The sequence below is a fragment of the Pongo abelii genome, chromosome 8, assembly GCF_028885655.2.
Source record: "Pongo abelii isolate AG06213 chromosome 8, NHGRI_mPonAbe1-v2.0_pri, whole genome shotgun sequence".
Classification (NCBI taxonomy): Eukaryota; Metazoa; Chordata; class Mammalia; order Primates; family Hominidae; genus Pongo; species Pongo abelii.
The window spans coordinates 126,653,018-126,672,400 of record NC_071993.2 but is presented as its reverse complement, the minus strand read 5'-3'; the positions used below and the strand labels follow the sequence as shown (position 1 = coordinate 126,672,400).

At 44.7% G+C, this 19,383-nt stretch overlaps 1 long non-coding RNA gene across 1 annotated transcript; it reads right to left on the bottom strand.

Annotated features, from left to right (window-relative positions):
• Nucleotides 1–14,865: 14,865 nt before the first annotated feature.
• LOC129048368 (uncharacterized) lies at nt 14,866–18,903 on the bottom strand. Its single transcript, XR_008510667.2, has 4 exons — nt 18,741–18,903; nt 18,481–18,593; nt 18,003–18,168; nt 14,866–15,188 (listed from the first exon to the last, which is right to left on the bottom strand). It is a non-coding gene; the product is annotated as an uncharacterized LOC129048368 (long non-coding RNA).
• Nucleotides 18,904–19,383: the final 480 nt, after the last annotated feature.

Below are 19,383 nucleotides of genomic sequence, written 5' to 3'. Positions count from 1 at the left end.
CATCAGCTCCTCCACCAGCGCCCCAGCGTGGGAATTAGTGGAGCGCCAGACAGTCCTGAGTTCAAGTCAGTCCTAACCTTGCAGTTGTTTGTGAGACTTATATCACTTAATTTCACAAACCTTGCTGTTCAAATGGGGACAGTCAAGCTTATGGGTAGTTGTGGGTGTCAAATGAATGCTCGTATGAGGTCTGGCATCACAATGAGTATTTTAATGGATCTTATCCAGATGCCTCCAGATGCTATTAGATAAAAGGCTGCAGCTAACAACTGACCTTGAATTTTTCTGGCTACTTGGGGGGCAGTGCTGCCCTTCAGTTTGGAGGCTCCCCTTAGTGTCACCATGGTAGGCAGTGGGGTCAGCCCATCCATAATTACACTCAGAAAACCAGAGGCAGCAGTACCTGAGGGCCTCCAACTTGACCTTTCCTCCTCCTGCCTCTACTGAGCTCTGCCTATAAGCCTAGAGGCTTCTCAATCACCTCTCCACACCAGACTATGAGAAAAATGGCGCCTGCCTAGAAGTGACACACTTGAGTTTCTTCTTTTTTTTTTTTTTTTATGAGACAGGATCTTGCTCTGTTGCCCAGGCTAGAATGCCGTGGCATGATCACAGCTCGCCGCAGCCTCCATCTCCCGGGCTCAAGTGATCCTCCCATCTCATTCACCTCAGTAGCTAGGACAATAGGCATGTACCACCACACCCAACTAAGTTTTAATTTTTTTGTAAAGACAGAGTCTCACCATGTTTCCCAGGCTTGTCTCAGACTCCTGAGCTCAAGTAAAGCTCCTGCTTCAGCCTCCCAAAGTGCTGGAGTTACAGGCATGAGCCACTGGCCCACTGCACCTAGCACAACCTGGGTTTTCATTCACTGCCACAATAGAACTTGGCACTGAACATTTCTATTGCCACTCTCAGTTTCAAAATCCCAGAAGAGGGGAAGATTTTAAAATATTTAATAGTATTATTTTTACTTTAGAAGTAATGCAGATACATTTAAAAAAGAAAAACCCACAACGAATAGTATAGAATGCTGAAGTTGAGTCACTTGACTTCTCCTGGCCTCAGTTTTCTAATCTATAAATGGAAGATAATAGTAATACCTTCCTCTTAGGGTTATTATGTGGATTAAATTAAGGATAAGAAAGGCACTTGGTGCAATGCCTGGCAGAGAACAAGCATCTGATATATGTTAGCGATTACCATTATAGCCATTGTACATCCAGAGGTGACTTAGAGTCTCTTTCAAAAAATAAGCCATGTTTACAAGAAAACACATTTACACACACTTATACACAGAGAGATGTTATACTTAATGCTCTGCAACTTGTTGTTTTCACTTAACAATAATCTTGAGCATGTTAATGCCTATTAATTCCCCCATACTCTTAAAATGACTGGGCAGTATTTTGTTGAATGGATGTACCGTAATTTATATGACCAAACGGGAACATTTAAAATACATAATTACTGGCCGGGCGCAGTGGCTCACGCCTGTAATCCCAGCACTTTGGGAGGCCGAGGCAGGCGAATCACGAGGTCAAGAGATCGAGACCATCTTGGCCAACATGGTGAAACCCCATCTCTACTAAGAATACAAAAATTAGCTGGGCTTGGTGGCGGACGCTTGTAATCCCAGCTACTCGGGAGGCTGAGGCAGGAGAATTGCTGGAACCCGGAGGCGGAGGCTGCAGTGAGCCGAAATCGCGTTACTGCCCTCCAGCCTGGGCAACAGAGCGAGACTCCATCTCAAAAATAAAATAAATAAAATAAAATAATAAAATAAAATAAATAATTACGTATTTGCTCAGAGGTTTTATATTTGAAAATACAGGCAAACAACCATTTGAATAACTCAAACACATTTTCAAAATTTACAAATGTTACAAACTGGACCCATGTTATGTACAAACAGTGCTGCTGAGAGACACACTGGAACCTCGAATCAAAAGCACTGTGGGCCAAAGTGGACAAGTCTAATGGGGCAGGTTAAAAGCAGTATAAGTTACTATACTTATTCCAGATTCACTTGAAACAGAATGGAACCTTAAAGGAGGTGTAATCGTTGTTTGTTCAAGTTCTTTACTACAATATAAAGGGACCAGTGATTTTACCATTATATTCTTCAACTGGCTTCCCAGCACCTCGAATTCAATCAGTGTCCTGCTGTGCAGAGGTATTTTGAAATGTGCCAAGTCTTAATTGGACTGGAAGTGCATGAAACCAGAGTTAATACCAGGAGCAACAGGGAGTCGAATTTATGGAGGTAAACTGTTGCTAGCTCTGCATTTCCACTCCTTTCGGCTGCTGGGACCAGTTGAAATTCTGACTGTAGACTGGATGGTTGGGAGCTGAGGTGCATTGGGTCACAGGTACAGCTCTGGTAACTCTGCCGGGTTTTGAGTTTCCACAAAGAGGCATGCTACAGGGTCCAGGGGCCTAGGCAAGATAGCACCTGGCATGCTTTCCACCAGTTACTGTGATGCCTACTGGATGCACCAGGTACTCTGCTGGGACCTAGAGGTACAATGGACAACAGGAGACTGGTGGAGTTTAGATTTTAGTTGGGGAGACTGACACAAACAAGCAAGCAAGCAAACAAAATAGATAGAGCTTATGTATGAGTCCATTTTCACACTGCTATGAAGACACTACCTGAGACTGGGTAATTTACAAACAAAATAGTTTAACTGACTCACAGTTCCACATGGCTGGGGAAGCCTCAGGAAACTTACAATCTGGCAGAAGGTGAAGGGGAAGCAGACATGTCTTACTATGGCAAAGTGGGAGAAAACGAGCTACTTTTATTTATTTATTTATTTATTTTTTATTTATTTTGAGATGGAGTTTCGTTCTTGTTGCCCAGGCTGGAGTGCAACAGCGTGATCGTGGCTCACCATAACCTCCGCCTCCCAGGTTCAAACAATTCTCCTGCCTCAGCCTCCTGAGTACCCAGGATTACAGGCGTGCACCACCACGCCCAGCTAACTGGGAAACTGCCACTTTTAAAACCATCAGATCTCATGAGAACTCCCTCGCTATCATGAGAACAGCATAGAGGAAACCGCCCCCATGATCCAATCACCTCCCACCAGGTTCCTCCCTTGACATGTGAGAATTACAGTTCGAGATGAGATTTGGGTGGGGACACAGAGCCAAACCATATCAGCTTATAATTAGCGAAAGAAATTAACAGTGATGAAATAGAGAGTAACAAGGGGAATCCACTTTCCATAGGAGATGAGGAAGGTGACCCCTGAGCGGTGACTTGATAGATGACAACAGCCCAGCTCTGGGAAAAAGAAAGCCGAAAAAACAAGGGCAAAGGCCCTGGGGTGGGAAAGAGCTTGGTATATTTGATGAACTGGGAAAAAAAACCCAGGAGGCTGAATCAGAGTGGGGAAGAGCAGAAGAAACTAAGGCAATAGGCCATCTCCTGCAGAGTTGTGTAGACACAGCAAGGAGTTTGGATTTCATTCTGAATGCTATGGGAGGCCACAGAAGACATTAAGAAAACAGTGGCATAGCCTGATTCCTATCTTTTCAAAAAGATCACTTGACTGCTGTGTGGAGAATGCATTGAAAGGAGGGAGGCCAATGGAGAAGACTGCAGTTTCCCTTGCAAAAGATGATGCTGGTGGAGGCAGAGACTGCAGCAGCAAATGCACAGCTGTTATCAGTCCCCTCCGGCAGGCCAGAGCCCTCTGTAGACTCCAGAACACAAAGGTTCTCCAGGGGTTCCCAACTAACTCACTTCCCGGTGATCTCTTGGGCAACGGCCCAGTGCAGACGCAAACGTCTGGTGCAATAGGGGTTATGGGACACGTTAAGACAGACACCTGTCTCACTGGGGAGACCAAACACCCCCACATGATGAATTAAATTATAAAACTCCAGGCCTCAGGCATTGGTGACCAAGAGCACTAGAGTTAGAGGAAGCAGAGATGACTTGTCATCACTGCCGACACCTGTCTTTGGAACCCTTGGCAAAACTGTGAACTCTGTACATCACCTAGTATAGGAAAGGTCTATACCACCTTTCTTTTCCCCAGTCAGGAATACGGACCAACGCCCATCTCCCACATTGAATATACCCAGACCCCTTTGGCAGCTTTAGCTACCCGCAACACACATCTGTTTTTGTTTGTTTGTTTGTTTTGCGACAGAGCCTGGCTCTGTGGCCCAGGCTGGAGTGCAGTGCCACAATCTCGGCTCACTGCAACCTCTACCTCCCAGGTTCAAGCAATCCTCCTGCCTCAGCCTCCTGAGTAGCTGGGATTACAGGCGCCCGCAACCTGTTCAGGAAACAGTACTGGATCAACCTAGATGGAGTCAGAAGCTTATGTCTTTCACAAGGGGAAAAGGGGTAGGGCTGTGGTACCAAAAAAATAAAAAATTGTCTGGGCACGGTGGCTCACGCCTGTAATCCCATCACTTTGGGAGGCCGAGGCGGGTGGATCATAAGGTCAGGAGATCAAGACTATCCTGGCTAACACAGTGAAACTCCATCTCTACTAAAAATACAAAAAATTAGCTGGGCGTGATGGCGGACACCTGTAATCCCAGCTACTTGGGAGGCTGAGGCAGGAGGATTGACTGAGACTGCAGTGAGCTATGATTATGTCACTGCACTCCAGCCTGGGGAACAGAGTAGGACCCTGTCTCAAAAAAAAAAAAAAAAAAGGCTAGGTGTGGTGGCTCACACCCGTAATCCCAGCATCCCAGCACTTTGGGAGACTGAGGCAGGTGGATCATTTGAGGTCAGGAGTTTGAGACCAGCCTGGCCAACATGGTGAAACCCCATCTCTACTAAAAATACAAGAAAAATTAGCTGGGCATGGTAGCAGGCACCTGTAATCCCAGTACTCAGGAGGCTGAGGTAGGAGAATTGCTTGAACCGGGGAGGCAGAGGTTGCAGTAAGCCCATATTGCACCATTGCATGCCAGCCTGGGCAACAGAGCGAGACTCCATCTTAAAAAAAAAAAAGAAAAGAAAAAGAAAGAAAGAAATATAGATGGTGGGTGGGGAGCCATTCCACTGTTAAGCAGGGTGTGGCTTTTCTCTCGGATTGTTTTGAAGACCTTCTCTTTGTCTTTGGTGTTCTGCAGCTTTACTATATTGTGTTGGGTGTGGATTTCTTTTTATCTATTTCACCTAGTATGTATTGTGATTCCTATTGTTATGGTCTGAATTGTGAATTGTGTTCCCCTGCCACCACCAAATTCACCTATTGAAGTCCTAACCCCCATGGCCTCAGAATGTGGCTGTATTTGGAGATAGGGTCTTTAAAGAGGTAATTAGATTAAATGAGGTCAGTAGGCTGAGTCCTAATCCAATATGACTGGTGTCCTTATAGAAAGAGATTAAGACACAAACATACACAGGGGGAGACCACGTGAAGACACAGGGAGAAGACAGCCACCTGTAAGCCAAGGAGAGAGATTCAGAAGAAACCAACCCTGCTGACACCGTGGCCTGAGACTTCTAGACTCCCGAGTGGTAAGAAAATTAATTTCTGTTGTTCAAGCCACCTAGTCTGTGGTGCTTTGTTAGTTCAGCACTGGCAAATGGATACCCTGACATCTAAGGATACATGTCTTTTACATTCTGTAATGTAAGGATGCATCTAAGGATGCGTGTCTTTTACATTCTGGAAAATTCTCAGCTGTTTCTCTTTGGCTATATTTCCTCTTCAGCTGTTTGGCTCTTGTTCTTTTTCTCTGCCCTCTCCTAGACTGCAATCTAATGAATATTAAACTTATTCTGTCCTCCCTGCCCCATGACCTCTTCTGTGTTTCCCACCTCCTTCCTGTCCCCATTGCAGGCAGGGTGATTTCTTCAGATCTCTCCTCCAGTTCACTCATCTTCTCAATATCTGCATCAAATTTGGTGCTTAACCATTATGTTTGTTTAAACAATTGTTTTACATTTTTAAAGTTTCATTTCTTTTTCAAATCTTGCCTTTGGCCAAGTGCAGTGGCTCATGCCTAATTCCAGCACTTTGGGAGGCTGAGATGGGAGGATTACTTGAGGCCAGGAATTTGAGACCACCCTGGGCAATACAGTGAGATTCCCTGTAGCTACAGAAAATTAGCCAGGTGGTTGGGTGCAGTGGCTGACGCCTGTAATCCTAGCACTTTGAGAGTCTGAGGCAGGCAGATCATCTGAGGTCAGGAGTTTGAGACCAGCCTGACCATGGTGAAACCCCATCTCTACTAAAAATACAAAAAAATTAGCTGGGTGTGGTAGCGCCCTTCTATATAGTCCCAGCTACTTGGGAGGCTGAGGCAGGAGAATTGCTTGAACCCACGAAGCAAAGGTTGCAGTGAGCCGAGATCACACCATTGCACTCCAGCCTAGGCAAGAGAATGAGACTCTGTCTCAAAAGAAAAAAAAAGTGCTCATGTAATTCGATAATAAATACAATTGTCTGGGCACATGCCTGTAATCCCAGCACTTTGGGAAGCCAAGGGCAGGAGGACTGCAGGCAGTTTGAGACCAGCTTGGGCAACATGGCAAGACCTCCATCTCTGAAAAAAATACAAAAATTAGCTGGGCGTGGTGGCACACACCTGTAATCTCAGCTACTGGAGGGCTGAGAGGGGGGATCACTTGAGCCCAGGAGGTGGAGGTTGCAGAGAGCCATGTTTGCACCACTGCACTCCAGCTTGGGCATCAGAGCAAGACCCTGTCTCAAAATAAATAAATATAATTGCGATAAATTAGTATTTTAAATAAGAAAATAATAGAAGCACAAACTCAGAACCTCTGGAGGCGAAACAGATGAGAGAGAAGGAATATATAGATATCAAGTGCGGGTGACTTATTCATTCTTAGGTTGGGTGGTGAATTCCTAAGAACTCAATTTATTCTTGACAATGTCATATGATATATATATATCATTTTATATATTTATATATATAAAATGAGTAACATATTACATCTTGTTTTGAAATAGCATTTTGTTTAGGGGAATCAGAAAGGCCCATATTCAGTCAGACGCAGTGGCTCATGCCTGTAATCCCAGCACTTTGGGAAGCTGAGGTGGGCAGATCACTTGAGGTCAGAAGTTTGAGACCAGCCTGGCCATCATGGTGAAACCCCAACTCAATTAAAAATACAAAAATTAGCTGGGTGTGGTGGTGCACACTTGTAGTCCCAGCTACATGGGAGGCGGAGATAGGAGAATCACTTGAACCCGGGAGGCAGAGGTTGCAATGAGCCGAGATTGTGCCATTGCATTCCAGCCTGGGTGACAAGAGTGAAACTCCATGTCAAAAAAAAAAAAAGAAAGAAAGAAAGAAACGGCCATATTCTACCTCTGGCCAATCATGTCTACCTAGACCTAGTTCCAAAGCAGGCAATGGAGGGTAAATGGAAGGCCAGCCAAGGGACTGCGGAATGTTCCTTCAAACCCCACTAGAGAGAGTGGATAGGCTGGGCTGGACCCACAGCTGCCCTCTATATCTGAGTTGATCAAGCTGTGAGGTCTGTGTACAGGTTCCAAGGTTGAGGGTTTACTTCCCTGATGGTCAGATTTGAGTCTCAGATGCTGGTCTGTGATATAGGACAAGTCAGTTTCACAGGGATCCATCATCATCTGGAAGAATGGATGCAGAGAGCAAGAGCAAGAACAAGACAGCCCCCAGAGCCAAGGCAAAGCTGGTGCAGGTCTTGGGAGGAGAAGGGAGAAGGAGGACGCTCGCTCTCCAGTGAGGGTGCCAGCTGCCCTTCAGTGCTCCTGTGAGGTGGCATCAGGGGATCCAGGGAGGAGAACTACACCCTTATCCGAGGTCCCTTTTACTCAGTAACTGTCCAGTGGCCAGTGTAGCCCACTTCAGAGAAGCTCCCCTTAACTTGGGGGTGAAATCAGGCGTGGGGTGGGAGGAGGACAGGAAGGGGCCCTGTATTCCTGCTCCTGGAGGACAGCCTGCTTCGAACAACGCAGTTCCCGTTTAACATTTTAAAAATCAAATTAACACAGTTCCTGGACCCTAATACATGTTCCCTTGCTTCCTTTCCATTCCCCTCAAGGAGCCTACCTTCTCTAGGATGAAGAGTTTACCCAAACCTTTTGATCACGACAAAAGGTGCCCTTATTCACGGCGGGGCCAGCAGGCTGGAGGCTGTCTCCTTAGGGACAGAGCTCCCTCTGCTGGCTCACCAGCCGCAGCCTTCAGGTTGCAGAACAGAGCCCGTCCCACGGCGACATCAGCTTCAAATAATTGTCATAATAACCTGTGACAATCTTCTTCTCATAGAGGGCAATTGTCTGTTGATATGTAGCTTAATAGTGGTAATATGGAGTATGGCAAAGGCTGGAGAGTCAGCCAGGGCCCTGTGCAGCAGTGACCTTTGGTGTGCTTCTTAATTTCCTTGAGCCTCACTTCTCTCGTCTTTAAAGTGGATATAATGGATCCGCGTATCAGTCAGGGTCCAGTGAGGAAAACAGAAATTATGGTACAGATGCTCCTCCACTTATGGGTTTATCGGGATGCTCCAACTCCCGATAAACCCACTGAACATTGAAAATATCCTATGTAGGAATTCAACTTTCAATATTTTCGACTGTGTTTATCCCATATAACCTCATTGTAAGTTGAGGCGTGTCCTGAATGCTATTGCTTTTGCACCATCGCAAAGTCGAAGAATCATAAGTGGGGCGCTGTGTGTAGTTGTTTTTTTGTTTTTTGTTTTGTTCGTTTGTTTTTTTAAGACAGTCTCGCTCTGTCGCCAGGCTGGAGTACAGTGGTGCCATCTCAGCTCACTGCAACCTCCACCTCCTGGGTTCAAGCTATTTTCGTGCCTCTCAGCATGCTGAATAGGGCTCTGGCTGATGAAGTAGGTGAGGCCCAGGGAGCTTCTATAGGGATGTGAGAATTTATCCCAAGGGTAATGGGAATCGCTTGCAGAATTTTTTTTCTTTTTTTTTTTTTTTTTTTTGAGATGGAGTCTCACTCTGTCACCCAGGCTGGAGTGCAATGGTGCGATCTCGGTTCACTGCAACCTCCACCTCGCGAGTTCAAGCGATTCTCGTGCCTCAGTCTCCCGAGTAGCTGGGATTACAGGCGCCCACCACCATGCACGGCTAATTTTAGTATTTTTAGTAGAGACGGGGTTTTGCCATGTTGGCCAGGCTGGCCTCAAACTCCTGACCTCAAATGGTCGGCCTGTCCTGGCCTCATGTGTATGTGATTATGACCCTGTAAATGCTATCTACAGCTGAGACAAATAATGCAACATAATCACTTTTCCTTTCCTATATAACTTTCATCTTAAAGAGTTAGTAAATTTCGGCTGGGCCCGGTAGCTTAACGCCTGTAATCCCAGCACTTTGGGAGGCTGAGGTGGGTGGATCACGAGGTCAGGAGATCGAGACCATCCTGGCCAACACAATGAAACCCCCGTCTCTACTAAAAAAAAATACAAAAATTAGCTGGGCGTGGTGGCAGGTGCCTGTAGTCCCAGCTACTCCGGAGGCTGAGGCAGGATAATGGCGTGAACCCAGGAGGCGGAGCTTGCAGTGAGCGAGTTCGCACCACTGCACTCCAGCCTGGGTGACAGAGCGAGACTCCATCTCAAAAAAAAAAAAAGGAGAGTTAGTAAATTTCTTATTTTCTGTTCACTTGGTTTTCTAGGTACTTATTATTGAGATATCCCCAAATTATCCCTCAGTTGTTTGCTTTCCTTTCAGTAAGGTCAAATAAATTAGGTATTCTTTAAATTTAATCTTCTTAAAGAAATCTCCATCATAGCCTTTTAAAAAGTAGTGGTGCTGGGCGTGGTGGCTCACGCCTGTAATCCCAGCACTTTGGGAGGCCGAGGCGGGCGGATCACAAGGTCAGAAAATCGAGACCATCCTGGCTAACACAGTGAAACTCTGTCTCTACTAAAAATACAAAAAAAATTAGCTGGGCATGGTGGCACGTGCCTGTAGTCCCAGCTACTTGGGAGGCTGAGGCAAGAGAATCACTTGAACCCAGGAGGCAGAGGTTGCAGTGAGTTGAGATTGCACTACTGCACTCCAGCCTGGGTGACAGAGCGAGACTCTGTCTCAAAAAAAATAAAAAATTAAAAAATAATAAAAAAGTAGTGGTAAAATACATATAACATAAAATTTACCATTTTAATCCCTTTTAAGTGTATAGTTCAGTGGCTTAAGCACATTCCCATTGCTGTGCAACCATCACCACCATCCATCTCCAGAACTTGTTTCATCTTCCCAAACTGAAGTGTCATACTCATTAAGTAATAACTCCCCAGTCCTCTTTCCCCCAACCCCTGGCAACCACCATTCTACTTTCTGTTACTAGGAACTGGACTAGTCTAGGTACCTCATACAAGTGGAATCATATAATACTTGTCCTTTTGTGACTGGCTTATACCACTTAGCATAATGTCCTCAAAGTTCCTCCATGTTGTAGCAAGCATCAGAATTTCCTTCCCCTTAATGGCTGAATACTATTCCATTGCAGGCATATACCAGCATTTGTTTATCCATTCATCCACTGATGGACACTTGCATTGCTTCCACCTTTCAGTTATTGCGAATAATGCTGCTGTGAACATAAGATGTCTTAGTCTATTCAGGCTGCTGTAACAAAATACACTAAATGCGATAGCTTTTATTTTATTTTTCTACTCTCTGAACAAATGGATGCTTTTATTTTTTATTTTATTTTTAGAGACAAGAGTCTTGTTCAGTTGCCTAGGCTAGAGTGAGGTGGAGCGATCATAGGTCATCACAGCCTCAAATTCCTGGGCTCAAGTGAGCCTCTTATGCAGCTAGGACTACAGGTGTGCACCACCACGCCTGGATAATTTTTTTTTTTTTTTTTGTACAGATAGGGGGTGGGGTGGGTCTTGCTATGTTGCTCAGGCTAGTCTCGAATTCTTGGCTTCAAGTGATCTTTCTACATTGACCTCCCAAAGTGCTAGGATTATAGGCATGAGCCACCATGCCCAGCCTGGATAGCTTCTAAACAATAGAAATTTATTTCTCACAGTTCTGGAGGCTGGATGTTCAAGATTAAAGCACCAGAATGATTGGGTTCTGGTGAAAGCTGTTTTCTGGTTTGTAGATGGTTTGAGTGCAGTGACACAATCATGGCTCACTGCAGCCTAGATCTTCTGGGCCCAAGCAATCCTCCCGTCTCAACCTCCTGAGTAGCTGGGACTACAGGCATGCACCACCATGCCTGGCTAATTTTTTTTTTGAGACGGAATCTCACTCTGTTGCCCAGGCTGGAGTGCAGTGGCAGGATCTCAGCTCACTGCAACATCCACCTCCTGGGTTCAAGCAATTCTCCAGCCTCAGCCTCTTGAGTAACTGGGATTACACGCACCCACCACCATGCCTGGATAATTTTTGTATTTTTAATAGAGACGGGGTTTCACCACATTGGTCAGGCTGGTCTCAAACTCCCGACCTCAGGCGATCTGCCCGCCTCAGCCTCCCGAAGTGCCGGGATTACAGGCGTGAGCCACCACACCCAACCTAATTTTTTATTTTTTGTAGAGATGGGATCTCACTATGTTGCTCTGGCTGATCTCAAACTTCTGTGCTCAAACAATCCTCCTGCCTCAGCCTCCCAAAGTGCTAGGATTATAGGCGTGAACCACTATGCTGGACTTTGAGGTCTTTTTAATAAAAGCACTAATCCCAGTCATGAAGGACCCACCCCCATGATTTAATTACCTCCCAAAGTCCCCACCTTCTAATACCATCACCTTGGTTTAGGTTTTAACGTATGAATTTTGGGAGGACACACTCAGAAGACAGCAATGGAGGTACAAATGTCTCTTTGGGACCCTGCTGTCAATTCTTTTGGGTATATTTTGAGAGGTGGAATTGCTGGATCATATGGTAATTATATTTTCAATTTTTTGAGGAATCGTTACACCGTTTTCCATAGCAGCTAGACCATTTTACATTCCCATCAGCAGTGCACAAAGCATTCCAGTTTCTCCACATCCATGCCAACACTTGCTATTTTCCCTTTTGGGTCAGTGGTAGTCATCCTGGTGGGTGTGATGCTCTTTCCTCTTGGTAGTTTCTTTTTTTTCTTTTTTCTTTTTTTTTTTTTTTTGAGAAGGAGTCTGGCTCTGTTGCCCAGGCTGGAGTGCAGTGGCACGATCTTGACTCACTGCAACCTCTGCCTCCTGGGTTCAAGGAATTCTCATGCCTGAGCCTCCCAAGTAGCTGGGATTACAGGCATGTGCCACCATGCCCAGCTAATTTTTGTATTTTTAGTAGAGATGGGGTTTCACCACGTTGGCCAAGCTGGTCTCACTAACTCCTGACCTCAAGTGACCCACCTGCCTCCCAAAGTGCTGGGATTACAGACGTGAGCCACTGTGCCCGGCCCCTTTGGTTGTTTCTTATCAAGTTTTCAGATAGTTCCTCTTCTGACTTCTTATATGTTGGCAACCTCCAGGACTTTCAGTCCACTCCTCGTCCGTGCCTTCCCCAGGGAATACTTTCTCTAATACTAAAATTAAACTACACCTGCAGATTTATTACTCCCAAAGCCAGTCTGAGTGAGCTCCAGACTGCTATGTCCATTTATACAATGGACAGCTTAAAATACATGCCCCACAAGCAAGTACAAAACCAAATGAACTTTCCCTACAACCTGTTTCTTCTCCCATATTCCCTGACTCAATAAGAGGCCCCAGTCTGGGCCAGGCATGGTGGCTCACGCCTGTAAACCCAGCACTTTGGGAGGCTGAGGTGGGCAGACCAAGAGGTCAGAAGATCGAGACCAGCCTGACCAATATGGTGAAACTAAAAATAGAAAAATATTAGCCAGGCATGGCGGCGTGCACCTGTAATCCCAGCTACTCAGGAGGCCGAGGCAGGAGCATTGCTTGAATCTGGGAGGTGGAGGTTGCAGTGAGCCGAGATCACACCACTGCACTCTAGCCTGGGTGACAGAGCAAGACTCCATCTCAAAAAAAAAAAAAAAAAAAAGGCCCCAGTCTGGACAGCCAGCCAGGCCATTAACATGGGAGTTGGCCAGGCGCAGTGGCTCATGTCTGTAATCCCAGCACTTTCGGAGGCTGAGGCAGACGGATCACTTGAGTTCAGGAGTTTGAGACCAGCCTGGCCAATACGGTGCAACCCCATCTCTACTAAAAATACAAAAAACAACAACAACAACAAAAAAAACAAAAAACAAACTAGCTGAGTGTGGTGGCGTGTGCCTGTAATCCCAGCTACCAGGGAGGCTGAGGCAGGAGAATTGCTGGAACCTGGGAGGCGGAGGCTGCAGTGAGCTGAGATCACACCACTACACTCCAGCCTGGGCGACAGTGAGACTCCATCTCAAACATGGGAGTTATCTCAGTTTCCCTTTTCTCTCATCCTTCTGCCCTGTCCTCTTGTATCCGTAATCTTCAGACTCTTCTCACTGATACTGCCTAAATCCACTCAATATATACCTCCTTTTCTCTTACTTGGACTGTTGAAATAATCTCCCAGAAGCTCTCTCAGCCTGCTATCTTTCATTCCTATAATACCCCACACTAATGCTTGAGTTATCCTGCTACTATACAGATCTGATGTTAGTCCTCTGCTTAAAACCCCTGAATATATATGGAAGAGTGAGGGACCAAGAATAGCCAGCACCCTTCTAAAGAGCAAGAAGGAGACATACCCTACCAGGATGAGAACTTCCTATGAAGCTGTGGTTTGGTATTGGCACAGGCATAGACAAGTTGGTCAATGGAGTAGAACAGAGTCCATCATCATAAACTCGGTCTATATGAAACTCTGGTACCCCTGGTGGCCATGAAGCTGTGCTGCTCAGACCTCCCTCCAGGAGAACCTGCTGCAAGGAGTGTAGTTAGTGGACAACCTCCAAGTGCTGCGTCTTCACGTCCATGGCAGTATTCAGGTGACTACTCTCCCAGAGCAGGCTCTCCCAGAACTGCTTTCAGTCAGTGACTGAGATTGTGGAGGTACTGGAGCTAGAATCCATGGGACTCCTCTAGGGGGCAGTCTTTGCTCTGGGGCTCCCCACTGGGCTAGCCAGGGCTTTCTCAAAGCTGCACCAAGTCTGAGACAATTCCCATTCAGCCCTCCTTCCTTCCTTCTCTCTTTTCACAGGTGTCCAACCTTAACTGTGGGCATCCTTGACTATTCCATTTCCCTCCTCCTTTCATTTTTTACAAGATCTTCCTTCAGTCCATCTCTTGCACATCTAATTTCTTGTGATCTTCTTCTTAAAGGACTCAAATTGCACAATAACACAGGGAACATGTTAGATCAACTTGGTGGAGGGTGTTCAATAGAGCTTGAAAATAATGCTTATCTGTATAGAAAATTTAAAATTGGATCCCTACCCTACACATATGCAAAATTTGTAATGACTCCAAATATCAAAGTTTTATTTTATTTTTTGAGACAGGGTCTCATTCTGTCGCCCAGGCTGGAGTGCAGTGGTGTGATCTGGGCTCACTGCAACCTCCACCTCCCAGGTTCAAGCGATTCTTGTGCCTCAGCCTCCTGGGTAGCCAGGACTACAGGTGCCTGGCTAATTTTTATATTTTTATAATTTTTATATTTTCAGTAGAGACGGGGTGCTGGCCAGGCTGGTTTTGAACTCCTGATCTCAAGTGATCCACCCGCCTCAGCCTCCCGAAGTACTGGGATTACAGGTGTGGGCCACCACACCCGGCTCAAAGTTGCATTTTTTATTTATATATTTTTCATCCTCCTGGGCTCCCTGAAAATATCAAAGTTTTAAAACTCTTAGTTTCTATGGATGAGTATCTTTTATAATCTATAATTTAGACCTTGAGGTAAGGAAACATTTCTTAAACAAAGACACACATACACTCAAGATAAAGATATTTGACCATTTTAAAATTAAAAGCTTTTGTTCATCAAAACCATTTTATTTTCTTTATTTATTTTGAGACGGAGTCTTGCTCTGTCACCCAGGCTGGAGTGCAGTGGAGCGATCTTGGCTCACTGCAACCTCTGCCTCCCAGGTTCAAGCGATTCTCTCACCTCAGCCACCCAAGTAGCTGGGATTACAGGCACATGCCACCACTCCTGGCTCATTTTTGCAGAGATGAGGTTTCACCATATTGGCCAGGCTGGTCTCGAACTCCTGACGTCAGGTGATCCACCTGCCTCAGCCTCCCAAACTGCTGGGATTACAGGTGTGAGCCACCACGCCTGGCATCAAAAGCATTTTAAAAAGAGAGGGACAAGTTACAAACTAGGAGAAGATATTTGTAATATACATATATAACAAAGAATTAGCATCAAAAATTCCTAAAAAATTGAGAAAAGCACATATAACATAATAGAAAAATAGGCAAAAGATATCAATGGGCATGTTTCAGAAGAGGAAACTTATGGTTAACAGAATATGAGATGTTCAACTTTATTAAGGAAAAATTAAGACCACATTGAGCTAATACTTTGTCAGACTACAAAACTAAGTATTGGAGAAAATGTGGATCTGCTCACAGAGCCTCTTAAACGATGATGATGGGAGTACAAATTTGTGTATTCACTTTAGGAAAAAGGTTTGATGTTACCCACCAAAATGGAGTGTTCATATACCCTGTTACCTGACAATTTCACTTTTAGGTATAGATCCAAATAGATCAAAGCAAAGCTCTTGCACTCCCTGGTGGTTTAATGGCTGAGGGGTGAAAGGCTCTTCCACATCTATCACAGGAGACACATACAAGAATGTTCATAGCTGGCTGGGCGTGGTGGCTCACACCTGTAATCCCAGCACTTTGGGAGGCCAAGGCGGGTGGATCACCTGAGGTCAGGAGTTCAAGACCACCCTGGGCAACATGGTGAAAACTTGTCTTTACTAAAAATACAAAAATTAGCCGGGAGTGGTGGCGGGCGCCTGTAGTCTCAGCTACTCAGGAGGCTGAGGCAGGAGAATCGCTTGAATGCGGGAGGCGGAGGTTGCAGTGAGCCGAGACTGCACCACTGCACTCCAGACTGGATGACAGAGCATGACTCCGTCTCAAAAATAAAAATAAAAAATAAAAAAAAAGAAAGAAAGGTTAAAAAGAAAAAGAATGTTCATAGCAGCATTATTCACAATATAAAAACCTGGAAGCAACCCAAATATCCATTAATGAGAAATCAGACAAATGTAGAATATTTATACACTGGAATATCATATAATAGTCTAAATGAATGAATGATATCCATAAAATATGGCTGAATCTTATGTGTTACATTAAGTGAAAAGTAGTCTCAAAAGATTACAAGGACATAATTTTTTCCTTTGTAATAGACTTTTTAGAGCAGTTTTAGGTTTATAGAAAAATTGTGCATGAAGTACAGAGTTCCCATGTGCCCTCTCTCCCATTACAAACATAGTTTCCCCTGTTATTACTGTTTTATATTAGTGTTAACAAGTGTATCAATTGATAATTGATATAGACTTGTTAATCATAATGTATCAATATTGGTTCATCAATTCCAACAAACGTACAACTGAGGAACCACTATTGATACACTATGATTAACTGAAGTCCATAGTTTACATTAGGACTCACTTTGTGTGGCATAGTTCTATGGGTTTTGACAAATGCATAAGGTCATGTATCCACTATGAGAATATCATACTGAATAATTTCACTACCAGTAAAAATGCCCTGTGCTCCACCTATTCATCCCTCTCTACTTCCCCGATCCCCAGGCAACCACTGAGTTTTGCCTTTTCCAGAGTGTCATATAGTTAAAGTTGTAGCGTATACAGCCTTTTCCAAAAGGCTTCTCTTGGCGATATACATTTAACATTGCTCCATGTCTTTTTGTAGCTTGATAGCTGTATTAGTCTGTTTTCACACTGCTGATAAAGACACACCCCAGACTGGGAAGAAAAAGAGGTTTCATTGGACTTAGAGTTCCACATGGCTGGGAAAGCCTCAGAATCATGGTGGCAGCAAGAGAAAATGAGGAAGATGCAAAAGCGGAAACCCCTGATAAAACCATCAGATCTCGTGAGACTTATTCACTACCACGAGAACAGTCTTGGGGAAACCACCCCCATGATTCAAATTATCTCCCACCAGGTCCTTCCCACCACACGTGGGAATTATAGGAGTACAATTCAAGATGAGATTGGGTGGGGATACAGAGCCAAACCATATCAATAGCTCTTTTGTAAAAAATCACTGAACAATATTTCTTTGCATGGATGTACCACCTTGTACGACAGTTTATCCCTTCACTTATATCAAGGACATCTTAGTTGTTTCCAGTTTGGGATGATTATGAACAAAGCTGCTATAAACATTTGTGTGCAGGTTTTTATGTAAACATGTTTTCAGTTCGTTTGGGTAAGTACCTAGGCATTATGTTTAGTTTTGTAAGGAACTGACAAACTGTCCTCCAAAGGGGCTATAACATTTTGCAGTCCTACCAGCAAAGAATGATAGTTCCTGTTGCTTTTCATACTCACCAGCACTTGGTGGTGTTAGTGTTTTGGATTTTAACCTTAATAATTTCACTGCCAGTAAACATGCCCATTTTAACCATTCTAGTTTGTAGTGGGCATATTCTTTTTACTAAGCTAAAAAACAACTCAAATATACATGTATATACATATGATTTTTAGGACTATGTACATGTGGAATAAAACCTTGTAGAAGGAAAGCAAGAAATAGTAAAGAGAGGATTCAGAAAGATGGTTACCCCAAGCGAAGGCAGGGGTGTGTTAGTGTGTGTAGGAGGTATAGCATAGATACAGATATAAACTCGTGTCATTATACCTTTTTAGTGTGGTGGGTTTGTGGCTATAATCAAAACTAAATTAATAAAGGTGGGTGAGGTAAACTGAATAATGGTTCACCAAAGATTTCTATGTCCTAATTCCCAGAATTTGGGAATGTTATGCTAAAAGGGACTTTGCAGATGTGATTAAGAATCTTGAGATAATCTTCGCCCAAAGTAATCACAAAAGGTTCTTGTAAATGAAAAGGGGTGGCAGGAGAATCACGATGTACGTACAGAGGCAGAGAAGAAAGAAGATACTATGCTTCTTTTCTTGAAGATGGAGGATGGGGCCAAGAGCCGAGGAATGCAGGCAGCCTCTAGAAGCTGGAAAAGGCAAGGAACCAGCCTTGCCAACACCTTGATTTTAGCCCAGTGTAACGGATTTTGGACTTCTGACTTCCTGAATTGTAAGAAAATAAATTCGTGTTGTTTTAAGTATCTAAATTTGCAGTAATTTGTTACAGCATCAACAGGAAACTATGACAGCGGGCCAGGCATGGATTAATGAATTGGATTATAATTAAATCCAGTTCTACACCTAGGTCCAATTAAAAACACAGACAAAACCTTTGAGTGGCTCCTCACTGCCTGGAAGAGAAAGCTCAAATTCTTCAGCATGAAATAGATTCTTGACAACACGGTTCTACAAGGTCCTCTCTAGCTTTAGTTCCCTTCCCTCCGCCCCAGTCCCGCCCCCATCTCCAACCCATACATTTTAGCCATGGGTCCCGGCGTCTGAGCCGTTTTGTTGTTCCCGCGGACTCTTATGGGGCTCAACTCCTTTGCCGTGTCTCTATGAAGTCTTTCAGGTTGAAATTTCCTCCCCTGAAAATTGACAACATTAGGGCTTGCTGCATGGTTGATTCTGCTTTCAAGATTAGGGTTCAGCGGCACGCATAGGCAGAGCCACTTGCAGAGGTCGACATGCACTTAGTACATGTGGGCAGAAGCAACTCTTAAGCCATTACTAACCGGAGCAGTTAAGTTCTGGCAATGGGCTGAAAGATCTTTCTTCATCGCCACTCTTCACTAAGCTACAAGACCAAGTACTTTCTCCTGAAGGTACTTAGAGGAGGAAAAAAGCACACCAGGAACTGTTGAGGGGGGTGAGAAGACAAATTCTACAGGGATGCAGAGCTAGTTTGAACATGGCTTCCCCCATCTTCATGCAAAACTGCGTTTCTAGCCCACATGACTGATGTCTGTAAACGCAACTTTATGTCTGTAAACGCAACTTTATGTCTGTGCACGTCTCTGCCCAAGGATTTTTTTTTTAAACTCCAAGAATACGGGGGCAGTTGGGCAAGTCATTATAACAGAGGGCTGCTCTTCTTACCCCACTATCCGATGAGATACTTGATAGGGAAACCTCTGAAACTTGTAAAGCAATTTACAAGCAGGCCACCCGCTTGTATTTAACAAATAGGCTAGAAATACCTATTTGTGGGAAAACGCGTCCCCAAAACACCCCAACCCCTCCGGGTCCCCGCCAGCACAGCCTCTCTTCTGACTGTCGCGCGAAGCGGCGGTTGACTAACGCGGGCCAGCCGTTCTGATGAACACAGGAGGGCCGGACGGGACTGCTGGCTCGGACACCACGCGGAGGCAGAGCGCT